The following is a 13,861-nucleotide window of genomic DNA, read 5'->3' as shown; positions in this document are numbered from 1 at the left end:
TGAGGTGAGATTTGAGAAGCAGCATAAGGCAGGAACATACTGTCATCCTCAATGTTCTCAGTAACACTGAATGCAACAGCATCTGTCACAGCCAGCCCCATAATGCGATGTACCATCTCCTCCAGAGGGTTCAGGTGATGCAGGCATACCTATCCTCCTCCGGTTTTCCTCTGCTACTTTCTGTTAGATTTTTTTAGATTTAGATATACAGCACTGAAACAGGCCCTTCGGCCCACCAAGTCTGTGCCGACCATTAACCACCCATTTATACTAATCCTACACTAATCCCATATTCCTACCACATCCTCACCTGTCCCGACCACCTACCTATACTAGGGGCAATTTATAATGGCCAATTTACCTATCAACCTGCAAGTCTTTTGGCTGTGGGAGGAAACCGGAGCACCTGGAGGAAACCCACGCAGACACAGGGAGAACTTGCAAACTCCACACAGGCAGTACCCAGAATTGAACCCGGGTCGCTGGAGCTGTGAGGCTGCGGTGCTAACCACTGTGCCGCCCCTGTGTCCTGAAAGAGAGAGAGAAGAATGTCGGTGATTGTGTTGTTATGGGTTTGGGTGATGTGCCTGTCATAGCTGAATAGCTGGAGGTATGTGGAAGCAGCGAGAGGTGAAGTGGAGTATCTGAATGTTAGGCATGAGTCCTGATTGCTAGAGATTGCTGATGCATGCATGATGGGGTGTGGTGCATTGAGCAGCGTGAGAGGTTGGTGAAATGATGGGTAGGAGGGGCCATATGAAAATGCATTCACTGACCTTGACCACCCATGTGAGGTCATTGAACAACCTCTGACACCACTTTGGGGCCAGACTTCAGGCATTGACCGCCCTGGTGACCTGCTCCCATTCCTTTCTCAGGCTGTGCCCCCTGCAGCAACATTGCCTCTCTCCCCCTTTCTGCCTTCTGTATCACAGCCTCCAATGCTGCATTAGTAAACCTGAGAACCCTCTCTCTTGCCTGTTGTTCCACTTTCTTTGCCTTTGCTTCTCTCAAAATCGTCCACAGACAGTTTATACAAGGAACGCTGCTCCCCTTTAAAAGGGGTAGGCTACCTTTACGACATGCAGACTAGCTGAAACACCTACTATCCTGGTCATCTAAGATGTGTGTGTGTCTGTGTGCAAGCAAGAGAGCTGGTTGCACCAAGTGCAGCCAGGAGTTTTTTTTTTAAAACTACGTATTTCTGGGATTTGAGTCTTAGGAAGTTTTTCCGTTATTGTTTTCAAAAGTGAAGATGGGGCATGAGCTGGGGAAAAAATGTCTTTATATATTGGGGTTGATACCCATGTAAACAGTATGTCAGGTAAATGTTGGCACAAAAAGCATTGCTCAAAAATGACGGTGGAAGTTGGACAGGGGGTATGCACATATGCAAGACCTTTGTTCCTGAAAATGGTCTGAGTGTCTAATTTTTAATTGCGTTTATTCACACTGTCTGACATCTACTAATAAAATGGTGAAACCTAGGGGTATGAGAATAGGAACCCCTTATGATCTGACCTGGGTATTTGTATCTTTCACACATTTGCCTTCAGAAGAGACTGAGGCGAGTTCCGACAAGTTAAGTATCTTGAGTTATAGCAGGTCCGTGGAGCCAGCAATGAAGCTTGCTTGATTACCTTTGTGGGGGGAGGGGGGGTTGGAGAGGGGTTAGCCAGAGCCGAATTTCCTTGAGTAATTTTTAAATTGGCCCGTGTTTTTTTGAGGAGACTGAATGAACAGGGTTGAAGGGGGAATGGAGGTGAGGGGTGCCTGGGGGCTAATGGTGTGCATTGGCTGCAGAATGTGTGGATGGGACAGGGTGAATAGACCAGTTGGACTTTTCTTCCCCTTTTTTGTGTGCTAAGAATCTCTTTGAAGGTTGAAGCTGGGGCCAAATAAGATTTGCTAAACTGTTCGATTTCACAGAGACCCGAATTTAAGTCTGGAACAGTCTTTGTTGGCTGAGCAGTGGTGTGAGTTAAAATCTCGCCAGCTGCGGCAGAAGTGAGTCCCCAGGGTGGGGTGGGGGGAGGTGGGTGGAGGGTGCGTGGTTAACTCCTGGGCTTCATTTAAAAACCTGGGCAGGAAGTGGTGAAACATCACCACCTGCAGAAACTAAATAAGTGATGAGACTGGTAGTTGGAGATGTCCCGATAGGGGTAGTATAATTGTGAAGGGGGAAGTTCATAGAACTGGAGCCCAATCTTATTTGATGGAGCTCCTGGCCCGATAAAGAAAGTAAAAGGAAAATGTAAAAACTTACCTTTTTGAGCCTCTTTTTGCCCGATCCTGTTCACCACTGAGTTGGCCTAGCTGGAAACTCACCATTGCTTCCTGCAGTTGGGTTCCAGTGTCCAAGGTGCAAATGTGAAGAAGGGCACCACTGACTTTGGATGGTGTCCTTGTCACCTGTTCAGTTGAGCAGGTGAAAATTGTGATCTGTTGACTCCTGACAGCTCCAAGCCAGGGGCATAAATAACATGGGTGATTTTATCAGGGAAGGTGGTGGTGTAGTGGTATTGTCACTGGACTAGTAACCCAGAGACCCAGGGTATTGCTCTGGGGACATGGGTTCAAATCCCATCACAGTAGAAGTTGGAATTTGAATTCAATTAAATAAATCTGGAATTAAAAAGCTAGTCTAATGATGGCCATGAAACCATTGTTGATTGTTATAAAAACCCATCTGGTTCACTAATGTCCTTTAGAGAAGGAAATCTGCTGTCCTTATCTGGTCTGGCCGACATGTGACTCCAGACCCACAGCAACATGCCCTCTGAAATGGCCTAGCAAGCCACTCAGTTGTATCTAACCACCACGAAGTCAATAAAAAGGAATGAAACCGGACGGACCACCCCGCATTGACCTAGGCACCGGAAACGACAACGGCAAACACAGCCCTGTCGACCCTGCAAAGCCCTCCTTACTAACATCTGGGGGCTTGTGCCAAAGTTGGAAGAGCTGTCCCACAGACTAGTCAAGCAACAGCCTGACATAGTCATACTCACGGAATCATACCTGACAAATAGGGCGGCACAGTGGCGCAGTGGTTAGCACCGCAGCCTCACAGCTGCAGGGACCCGGGTTCAATTCCGGGTACTGCCTGTGTGGAGTTTGCAAGTTCTCCCTGTGTCTGCGTGGGTTTTCTCCGGGTGCTCCGGTTTCCTCCCACAAGCCAAAAGACTTGCAGGTTGATAGGTAAATTGGCCATTATAAATTGTCACTAGTATAGGTAGGTGGTAGGGAAATATAGGGACAGGTGGGGATGTTTGGTAGTAATATAGGATTAGTGTAGGATTAGTATAAATGGGTGGTTGATGTTCGGCACAGACTCGGTGGGCCGAAGGGCCTGTTTCAGTGCTGTATCTCTAATCTAATCTAAAAATAATGTTCCAGACGCTGCCATCATCATAAAAGCAAAATACTGCGGATGCTGGAAATCTGAAACAAAAACAAGAAATGCTGGATTCACTCAGCAGGTCTGGCAGCATCTGTGGAAAGAGAAGCAGAGTTAACGTTTCGGGTCAGTGACCCTTCTTCGGAACTGACAAATATTAGAAAAGTCACAGATTATAAACAAGTGAGGTGGGGGTTGGGCAAGAGATAACAAAGGAGAAGGTGCAGATTGGACCAGGCCACATAGCTGACCAAAAGGTCACGGAGCAAAGGCAAACAATATGTTAATGGTGTGTTGAAAGACAAAGCATTAGTACAGATTAGGTGTGAATATACCGAATATTGAACAGCAGCAAGTGCAAACCTGAAGAAAAACAACCTGAAAAAAACAGTGGGTAAGCAAACTGAACAAACTAAGATGAAATGAAATAAATGCAAATAAAGATTGTAAAAAATGTAAAAAGGAATGTAAAAAAAAAAGGAAGAAAAAATAACTAAAAATGACTAAAAATGAAAGTAAAGTGGGGGGCTGTCATGCTCTGAAATTATTGAACTCAATGTTCAGTCCGGCAGGCTGTAGTGTGCCTAATCGGTAGATGAGATGCTGTTCCTCGAGCTTGCGTTGATGTTCACTGGAACACTGCAGCAATCCCAGGACAGAGATGTGAGCATGAGAGCAGGGGGGAGTGTTGAAATGGCAAGCAACCGGAAGCTCAGGGTCCTGCTTGCGGACTGAGCGGAGTCCGCAAGCAGGACCCTGAGCTTCCGGTTGCTTGCCATTTCAACACTCCCCCCTGCTCTCATGCTCACATCTCTGTCCTGGGATTGCTGAAGTGTTCCAGTGAACATCCACGCAAGCTCGAGGAACAGCATCTCATCTACCGATTAGGCACACTACAGCCTGCCGGACTGAACATTGAGTTCAATAATTTCAGAGCATGACAGCCCCCCACTTTACTTTCATTTTTAGTCATTTTTAGTTATTTTTTCTTCCTTTTTTTTTACATTCCTTTTTACATTTTTTACAATCTTTTTTTGCATTTATTTCATTTCATCTTAGTTTGTTCAGTTTGCTTACCCACTGTTTTTTTCAGGTTGTTTTTCTTCAGGTTTGCACTTGCTGCTGTTCAATATTCAGTATATTCACACCTAATCTGTACTAATGCTTTGTCTTTCAACACACCATTAACATATTGTTTGCCTTTGCTCCGTGACCTTTTGGTCAGCTATGTGGCCTGGTCCAATCTGCACTTTCTCCTTTGTTATCTCTTGCCCAACCCCCACCTCACTTGTTTATAATCTGTGACTTTTCTAATATTTGTCAGTTCCGAAGAAGGGTCACTGACCCGAAACGTTAACTCTACTTCTCTTTCCACAGATGCTGCCAGACCTGCTGAGTGAATCCAGCATTTCTTGTTTTTGCTGCCATCATCATCCCCGGGTATGTCCTGTCCCACCAGCAGGACAGACCCAGCAGAGGTGATGGCACAGTGGTATACAGTAGGGAGGGAGTTGCCCTGGGAGTACTCAACATCGACTCTGGACCCCATTGAAGTCTCATGGCATCAGGTCAAACATGGAGAAGGAAACCTCCTGCTAATTACCACCTACCACCCTCCCTCAGCTGACGAGTCAGTACTCCTCCATTGTGAACAGCACTTGGAGGAAGCATTGAGGGTGGCAAGGGCACAGAATGTACTCTGGGTGGGGGACTTCAATGTCCATCACCAAGAGTGGCTCGGTAGCACCACTGCTGGCCCAGTTCTAAAGGACATATCTGCGAAACTGGGTATGTGGCAGGTGGTGAGGGAACCAACAAGAGGGGAAAACATACTTGACCTCGTCCTCACCAATCTGTCTGCCGCAGATGCATCTGTCCATGACAGTATTGGTAGGAGTGACCAGTGCACAGTCCTTGTGGAGACGAAGTCCCGGCTTCACATTGAGGATACCCTCCTTCGTGTTGTGAGGCACTATCACCGTGCTAAATGGGATAGAATTCGAACAGATCTAGCAATGCAAAAATGGGCATCCATGAGGCGCTGTGGGTCATCAGCAGCAGCAGAATTGTATTCAATTATAATCTGTAACCTCATAGCCTGGCGTAGCCCCCACTCTACCATTACCATCAAGCCAGGAGACCAACCCTGGTTCAATGAATAGTACAGGAGGGCATGCCAGGAGCAGCACAAGGCATACCTCAAAATGAGGTGTCAACCTGGTGAAGCTGCAACACAGGACTATCTGCATGCTGAACTGCGTAAGCAGCATGCAATGGACAGAGCTAAGCGATCCCATAACCAACGGATCAGATCTAAGCTCTGCAGTCCTGCCACATCCAGCCGTGAATGGTGGTGGACAATTAAACAACTAACTGGAGGAGGTAGCTTCACAAATATCCCCATCCTCAATGATGGAGGAGCCCAGCACATCAGTGCGAAAGATAAGGCTAAAGCATTTGTAACAATCTTCAGCCAGAAGTGCCGAGTTGATGATCCATCTCGGCCTCCTCCTGAAGTCCCCAGCATAACAGATGCCAGACTTCAGCCAACTCGATTCACTCCGCGTGATATCAAGAAACGACTGAAGGCACTGGATACTGCAAAAGCTATGGGCCCTGACAATATTCCGGCAATAGTACTGAAGACCTGTACTCCAGAAGTTGCCAAGCTCATAGTCAAGCTGTTCCAGTACAGCTGCAACACTGGCATCTACCCTGCAATGTGGAAAATTGCCCAGCTATGTCCTGTATACAAAAAGCAGGACAAGTCCAACCCGGCCAATTATTGCCCCATCAGCCTACTCTCAATCATCAGTAAAGTGATGGAAGGTGTCATCAACAGTGCCATCGAGCGGCACTTGCTTAGCAATAACCTGCTCAGTGATGCTCAGTTTGGGTACCGCCAGGGCCACTCAGCTCCTGACCTCATTACAGCCTTGGTTCAAACATGGACAAAAGAGCTGAACTCAAGAAGTGAGGTGAGTGTGACTGCCCTTGACATCAAGGCAGCATTTGACCGAGTATGGCATCAAGGAGTCCTCGCAAAACTGAGGTCAATGGGAATCAGGGGGAAAACTCTCTGCTGGTTGGAGTCATATCTAGCGCAAAGAAAGATGGTTGTGGTTGTTGGAGGTCAATCATCTGAGCTCCAGGACATCACTGCAGGAGTTCCTCAGGGTAGTGTCCTAGGCCCAACCACCTTCAGCTGCTTCATCAATGACCTTCCTTCAATCATAAGGTCAGAAGTGGGGATGTTCGCTGATGATTGCACAATATTCAGCACCATTTGTGACTCCTCAGATACTGAAGCAGTCCGTGTAGAAATACAGCAAGACTTGGAGAATATCCAGGCTTGGACTGATAAGTGGCAAGTAACATTCGCGCCACACAAGTGCCAGGCAATGACCATCTCCAATGAGAGAGAATCTAACCATCTCCCCTTGACATTCAATGGCATTCCCATCGCTGAATCCCCCAATATCAACATCCTAGGGGTTACCATTGACCAGAAACTGAACTGGAGTAGCCATATAAATACCATGGCTACAAAAGCAGGTCAGAGGCTAGGAATCCTGTGGCGAGTAACTCACCTCCTGTCTCCCCAAAGCCTGTCCAACATCTACAAGGCACAAGTCAGGAGTGTGATGGAATACTCTCCACTTGCCTGGATGGGTGCAGCTCCAACAACACAAGAAGCTCGACACCATCCAGGACAAAGCAGCCCGCTTGATTGGCACCCCATCCACAAACATTCACTCCCTCCACCACTGATGCATAGTGGCAGCAGTGTGTCCCATCTACGAGATGCACTGCAGCAACGCACCAAGGCTCCTTCGACAGCACCTTCCAAACCCGCGACCTCTACCAACTAGAAGGACAAGGGCAGCAAATACATGGGAACACCACCACCTGGAAGTTCCCCTCCAAGTCACACACCATCCTGACTTGGAACTATATCGCCGTTCCTCCACTGTCGCTGGGTCAAAATCCTGGAACTCCCTTCCTAACAGCACTGTGGGTATACCTACCCCACATGGATTGCAGCGGATCAAGAAGGCAGCTCACCACCACCTTCTGAAGGGCAATTAGGGATGGGCAATGAATGCTGGCCTAGCCAGCGACGCCCACATCCCATGAATGAATATTAAAAAATATCTGCCCGCCTGTCCAGTTTCTGTTGAGCAGGTAGAATATAAATCATCCCCAGAGCAACAGTAATGATTGATTCATTTATTCCAATCTCTACAACTTGTTTTTGATTGTGCATGTGAAGGATTAGCGACCACAAAACCTGGGAGTTCAGGCTTCCCAGAGGCCCTGTTGAATTTAATAGCAGGACCTGACTATTATTTTTGGACTTTGGTTCCAGGCTATAGCCATTCGGATTGAGAGGCTCTCTGGCATCAGGCAACAAGGCCTTTGGCACTAGGCCACAGCCAGAGAGAAGAGAGGTGGAAGAGAGTAAGGGAGACTTCATGAGTCAATGTGGGGATATCAGATGGTTGTGGGGGGAGGGTTTCCCATGGAGATTGTGTTTCAACATGGAATTAGGTGGAGGAGGAGATGAGCTAGACAGATACTGGGTCAGGAAGCCTGGAAAGATTAGTGGGGGTCGGAGACATCAGAGGGGTGGAGCCATTGGGAACAAGGGGAGCTGGAGAGGGTCAGAGACATGGGGTGCGGGGGGTGGGGGGGGAGCTATCAAACTGCTCATTTTCACAGTTTATGGGAATCAGCATCAAAACTAGCATCATTAGGATTATGACTACCTATAATCTCAGAGCCTTAAAAAAAAAACTTGCACAAATGTGCTATGCTTCAAAATGCATTAAACATTTCTGTGGACAATATCTGAAAAAATCTTGAAACATGACAACATAGTGTCCTTGGATTTTTATCTGTTCACTTTTTCATGTAAATTGTGTATCAGTGACTTTGATTATTCTTGTACCCAAATGAATGGCCTTTATTTTACATCAGCCTGGCTCAGCATTTTTGCATCTGAATCAGGAGGTCATGGGTTTAAGCTCCACTCCAGGATTTGAGCATATAATCTAGGCTGACACTTCAGTGCAGTATTGAGGCAGTGCTATATTGTTGGAGGTCCTGCCTTGCAGATCAGAGATTATGCTCAGGCTCCATCTACCTTTTCATATTGAAGTAATAAAAAAAACATGGTACTATTTTTAAGAAAAGCAAAGAACTCTTCTGGTGTCCTGGCTAAAATTCCTTCCTTGTTGAACATCTATTTGCTTTGCACAAATTGATTAACGTGTTTGCTGACAGAACAGGTGTGATTGCTGCAAAATGCTTCCTGTCAAAATTTCACATTCTAAATTCTAGCACTCATATTTGTCACGGAAGCTCCCTGTGTATATTTATCAAGTGGTAATTATACCTTCTTGCCAGTGAAGATGTTGCAGCTGTATTTATGTGTGTGTTAGATACCAATATATTTAACTATGTATTTCATTTTTATTCTTTATAAAAGCTGCACTTGTACAGCAAGATGATTTGTAAGGTGTACCACAATAGAGCTAAGTACCTGGTTCTTAGCAGTACTGGGGGAGACAGGGTGATTGCAGTTTTTAGCAATGCTGGAGAATGATCCTAAGGTCTTGGGAATTGGAAAATGTGTGGTTTGGCTCATTGCTGGCACAACAGCAAGGAGGGGAAGGGCAAGAGTCCAATACCACTAGTGGAGGTCCTCGATCTGGCAGTACTTGTTTGTATATTTTTAATTGAGTTCTACAAACATTGACTTAATTGTGTTTCTTTTACTAGTTCCCAGAACAATACATTTTACTTGGACAGTTAAATATTCACAATTATATAAATAAATATGTAGACTGTACTCTATGGTCATGGTTTTCCACTACGGCACTCACCAGCGCTCATTATTCCACCTGTTCACTTTAATTGGCAGGAAATTGTGTGTTGGCGTGAGCTGAAATGGAAAACTCCAGCCAGTGTGTCACTGCCACTCGAGCAATGGTAAACCCATACATAGTCAATAAATGCCAGAAAATTAGGAAAAATCAGGTTACTGATGAGAGGGGCGGAATGCAAATGGGAACGGGGTCCCAAGTGCTCTGTTTATGGGACAAAAAACCCTAATATTGGATCTTAAAAACCTGTTAAATTGGTGAAAAAATGCCTGAAAAATTGGGGAACAAAGTTGCTGAAGTTAAGAGGGGCTCCTGCCACAGCATCACCTAGTGGCTGGAAGCTTGCAAATGCATTATGATAAGCAACTGTTTACATTCAGATTAGCATTATAAATGTTCACATATGGACTTTCATTATAAATGTTTATATTTCTAGTTTCAATATTAAATGTTGCCATAAATAGTGTGACTCACTATTGCAAAACAGGAAATAAAGTTCACATGCAAGAAATGCATGCCATGTGCAAGCCTTTGAATAAGGTATAGCTAGCTACAATTTTAATTCAGTATCTAGAACTAAAAATCCACACCACACTCAACACTACTGAAGACTTGATGCTGTGTAACAGACATCCAAGTCTATTTGTATAATTCATTCAGGAAAACAATTAGGATGGCAAATTTTAAGTTAAGTCATATATTTCTTCTTTGTTTTAAAGTAGATATTGGTGTGTGACTATTAATACCCTTTGAGGAAAAAGAGACAACACAGCAGGTGCAAGGTATGCTAAATATAACAAGATTCCTTATCATCCGATCTGAAGAATTGAATAAGCTTGAAAGTGAAATTGGAGTAGTATACAAGTGATCATGTTTTACTTTTCAACAATAAGAACAACAACTTGCATTTATATAGCACCTTAAATGTAGTAAACTGTCCTAAGGTGTTTCATGGGAGCGTAATCAGGCTGAACCAAAGAAGGACACATTAGGACAGGTGACCAAAAATTTGGTCAAAGAGGTAGATGTTAAGGAGGGTGAAGGCACGGCCAGCAATGGTGGGACGAAGGAACTGAGGGGTGCAGAAGAGGGCAGAGTTGGAGGAATACCAGCTCTGAGGTTCTCGTGGATTGTCGGGCTGGAGAAGGTTACGGACATAGGGATGGGCGAGGCCATTGAGCTTTAATTAACATCTGAGTTTTAACTGCATTTCACGTTACATAGTTTTGATTTTTTCCCACTGCTGTCTTTTGCATGCATTCATTACTATGCATCGTTCTGCAGTAAGGGAAACTCTGTAACCTGAAATGTTCCATGACCACCATTAAACGTTTTCTGCCTTTAGCCAGCAAAAAAGTACAATTAAAGTAGCTTGAAGTACACTTGGCTGCAAACTGGCAAACCTCATCCAACTGGACTTTGACCTACAGCCTGAAAATGGTGTCCATAAACATTTCATTGGGTGCAAAATATTCAATGACTGCTGGAGGATTGTTCAACTCAAGTTGTTTTTTGTAATGGGCTCCAACAGCTGCTTTCGATCTATTCAACTGTTATATCTTAACTTTTTGTGTCTGAGCAGTGCAAACACCGTTCACAATGCATTTAATTTGTCGACAGTCCATTACCATGAATCATTATCTCACGAATAGTCCACTGGTCAAATAACTGATTAACAGTGTTTTGGATTCTCATTTTATATTGCTCACAATTAAAAACAGATTATTTTATGCAGAAGGTAACATTTGGAAAGTGAGGGAGCAGGCTTCCTGAATGGCTCAGTAGGCAAGTTCACCTTGTAGTGGTCCAGGTTCAATCCTCACACTTTGCTGAGTTATCTGATTGTTACAATTGGCCTCTGTGTTCCTGAGTGAGGAAGGAACAAAATCAGTCAGCTGAATATCCTCCATAAACTCATCATAAGTTCACACATGAAGAATGGTCAAGATGACTGTGGTGAGGGGAAGCTGCCATTGCTCAAAGAAACCATGCCCGGGTTGACTCAGTACTTTCAGGAAGTGAGGGGAGAAGATTATAGGAGGAAAAGAAAATAATAATGCATTACCTTTTAAGCAAACAAACTGTAAGTGATAGCTAGATGATCATCTTATTGTATTGAAATAACAGCAGAGGCTAAGCATCCTTTTTAATCTTTACAAACTGAAATCTAGGTATGGGAAGTTCCAGTAATAAAATAGATTTCTATGTTGTGTTGCACATACATAACCATTCTGCATCATTTCTTGTACGGGAGTGGATTGAGAGAATTAAGATCTATTACTCTCAATATAATAACGCATTAGTAATAATCATTGGCTCATGTATTTCCTAGAAAATAATATAACACAAGCATGATTACAAAGCAGCAATTTTAGAAAGAGTTCAGGTAGTGTCAATCTCTGAAAGCAAAAGTTTAAAAATTTCAATATCAGATTACTGTCTGAAAAACACACTAATGCATCTATTAAAAACATATATTCTATCGATGTTTGTGTAGCAATCATATTTTTGATTTTAGGTTAATAACTGTCAGAGTGTGTATCAATGTCTGAGATACTTCCTGCAGTTGATTCTTGATTTAATCATGTCGTGATCTGCAAACTGATTAACAAGAGGTAGCTAATGTCTCACATTTGCTGAAGTGGTGCACCACATGACATCCTCAGTCAGTTAAACTTTTTCCTGCACTCTTCAGTTGAATATTTTTTGATCTGCAAGTTACTTGAACAGTGAGCTGATAGCAGCACATCAAGGACATCTTGGTATCTGGGACCTTGATGAACAATGGACAAATAGTCTCTCCTCAATCTCCTCAACCAATCAGATTAAAGGATTGATAGATAAACAGAAGAAGAATTGAGAAGGAAGGTAAATTAGAGTTGGTGAATTTAATGTCAAATCATATACAGGGAGATAAAAAGAGGGAAAGAAAGATTGGATTAATAGAGAGAGAATGAAGAGGCAGAAAGGAACAGTAAGAAAAGAAATGTTTAATTTAATATTTGGCATTCTTAAACTCTCCAATAACAATTCATTACTAGAAGGTATGAGATTTCACAATTGTAATTGTTTACTTTCTGACCCAGAGTAGTTGATTGGCAGTCGTTAATAATTATCTTGTCATTAAAAGGGTAATTACACCATTAAATTTCTGCAGCAAGCTTAATGGCTGATTAATGTTCAACTGCAGCTACTTCATGAAACTCATGAGGAGGTTAACTGTGGGATGCCATTCCCGTGAAGTACAATTCATGGGGTATCTCTTTCTCACCCTAAGTTGCTGGACGATTCGCACATTTATAATGGAGTGCATTGTTCACACACTGTTATTTTTTTCAGCAAATGCTGGCCCTGTAATTTATAATTGAACTGTATAGTGCTTGGTTCTATCCATAATTTATTCTATTTGTAAATGCTTTTAAAATTTTTCATCAAATTTTTAAAAACATTCCATTTGCTTCATGCTGATTTAGTTTTACTATGTGCAGTTTGTAGCTCATTAATTCTATTACTTTATTTTCATGCACTGTGCATTGCAGCTGGTGAAAAGCACAATAAACTTCACTTCACTTTCTCCAAATAAACCTCAAATGCATTTTTAGATCACTTTGTGTGATTAGTGTTCCGATAAGTGTTTAGATCACTATGTTCCTATATTCAACATGCCACAAAGGTCATTTTTATAATCAGGAATGAAAAAAATGTGCAGACAAATATGGGTATGACTGTTGCTATGCTTATTGTACATTTGAAGAAAATATTTAAAGATATGGAAGGAAGTGGACATCCAATGTTCTTTTGTTTAAATTATAAAAAGTAATATTCCTACATAATGCAGGAATAATTACTCGAAGTTATTACAAAATATATGGACAGAAATGTTAATGTTTTCTGAGCAATGAGCGTCGCGATGTCCAATGCTCTTTTCTCATCCCTGACTTTTCTTTTGAGCCCCTGCACACTCCTGCTGTTTGTTTATTACACATAACATACTCAGTATATACTGTGCATATTATTTGTACTTAGCTGTGAGTTATTTCAGTACTTGAATGGGTTTGTTGATGCTTTCTGTAACTGTTGCATATGGTGTGCAATAGCAAAAGGAGGACTTTTGGTTATCTTGTTATTTAGTTTATCAAGTCTATTTGGCATTGGTTGTGATCCTCGATGAATGGGAATTGCATTACACTGAACTATGTTTTAATCTTCAGCAACCTATTGAGAAGGATGTTTTAGTTGCATAAGGAAAAATCCCCTCCTCCTCCTATTCTGTTCCACAGCATAAATGAAGGTGCAGGACCAATAAGGAAAGTTCAGTACTAATATAGATTGAGACTGAGATGCAGGTCCAGATCTTGCAGTCAGGTTGCTGCAGTGTTGTAAGCATAGGTGCAAGTTGAGGGAGCTGATGATTTGGGACACCCAAATGTGTGTAAGTGTACTTGTGGAGTTTAACTAAGTAAAGAAGTGCAGCTAACACTATCCAAATCCATCTGGTATTGGCTTGCAGCTATTCTGAAATAAGTAGGAATAATTGAAACCCCCAATGACACATTATGCCTCCAGGTTCTAT

General features: G+C 43.1%; 1 protein-coding gene across 9 annotated transcripts in view; it reads left to right on the top strand.

Annotated features, from left to right (window-relative positions):
* The window catches only part of LOC137375158 (alpha-1,4-N-acetylglucosaminyltransferase-like), a 133,663-nt gene that overhangs the window by 62,487 nt on the left and 57,315 nt on the right, over window positions 1–13,861 (top strand). The window contains exon 2 of one of the 9 annotated variants that reach the window (XM_068041866.1): window positions 10,008–10,070. The exons of 6 other annotated variants lie outside the window; for them this stretch is intronic. The gene's annotated coding sequence lies outside the window, so the exon portion shown is untranslated. Of the gene's footprint in view, window positions 1–10,007; window positions 10,071–11,349; window positions 11,372–11,996; window positions 12,157–13,861 lie in introns of those variants that run through there. 2 more of the 9 variants (XM_068041871.1, XM_068041867.1) reach the window with 2 other exon arrangements.

The sequence above is a fragment of the Heterodontus francisci genome, chromosome 11, assembly GCF_036365525.1.
Source record: "Heterodontus francisci isolate sHetFra1 chromosome 11, sHetFra1.hap1, whole genome shotgun sequence".
Taxonomy (NCBI): domain Eukaryota; kingdom Metazoa; phylum Chordata; class Chondrichthyes; order Heterodontiformes; family Heterodontidae; genus Heterodontus; species Heterodontus francisci.
Note: the sequence above shows the minus strand (reverse complement) of the source record. Positions and strands in the feature narration are given on the sequence as shown.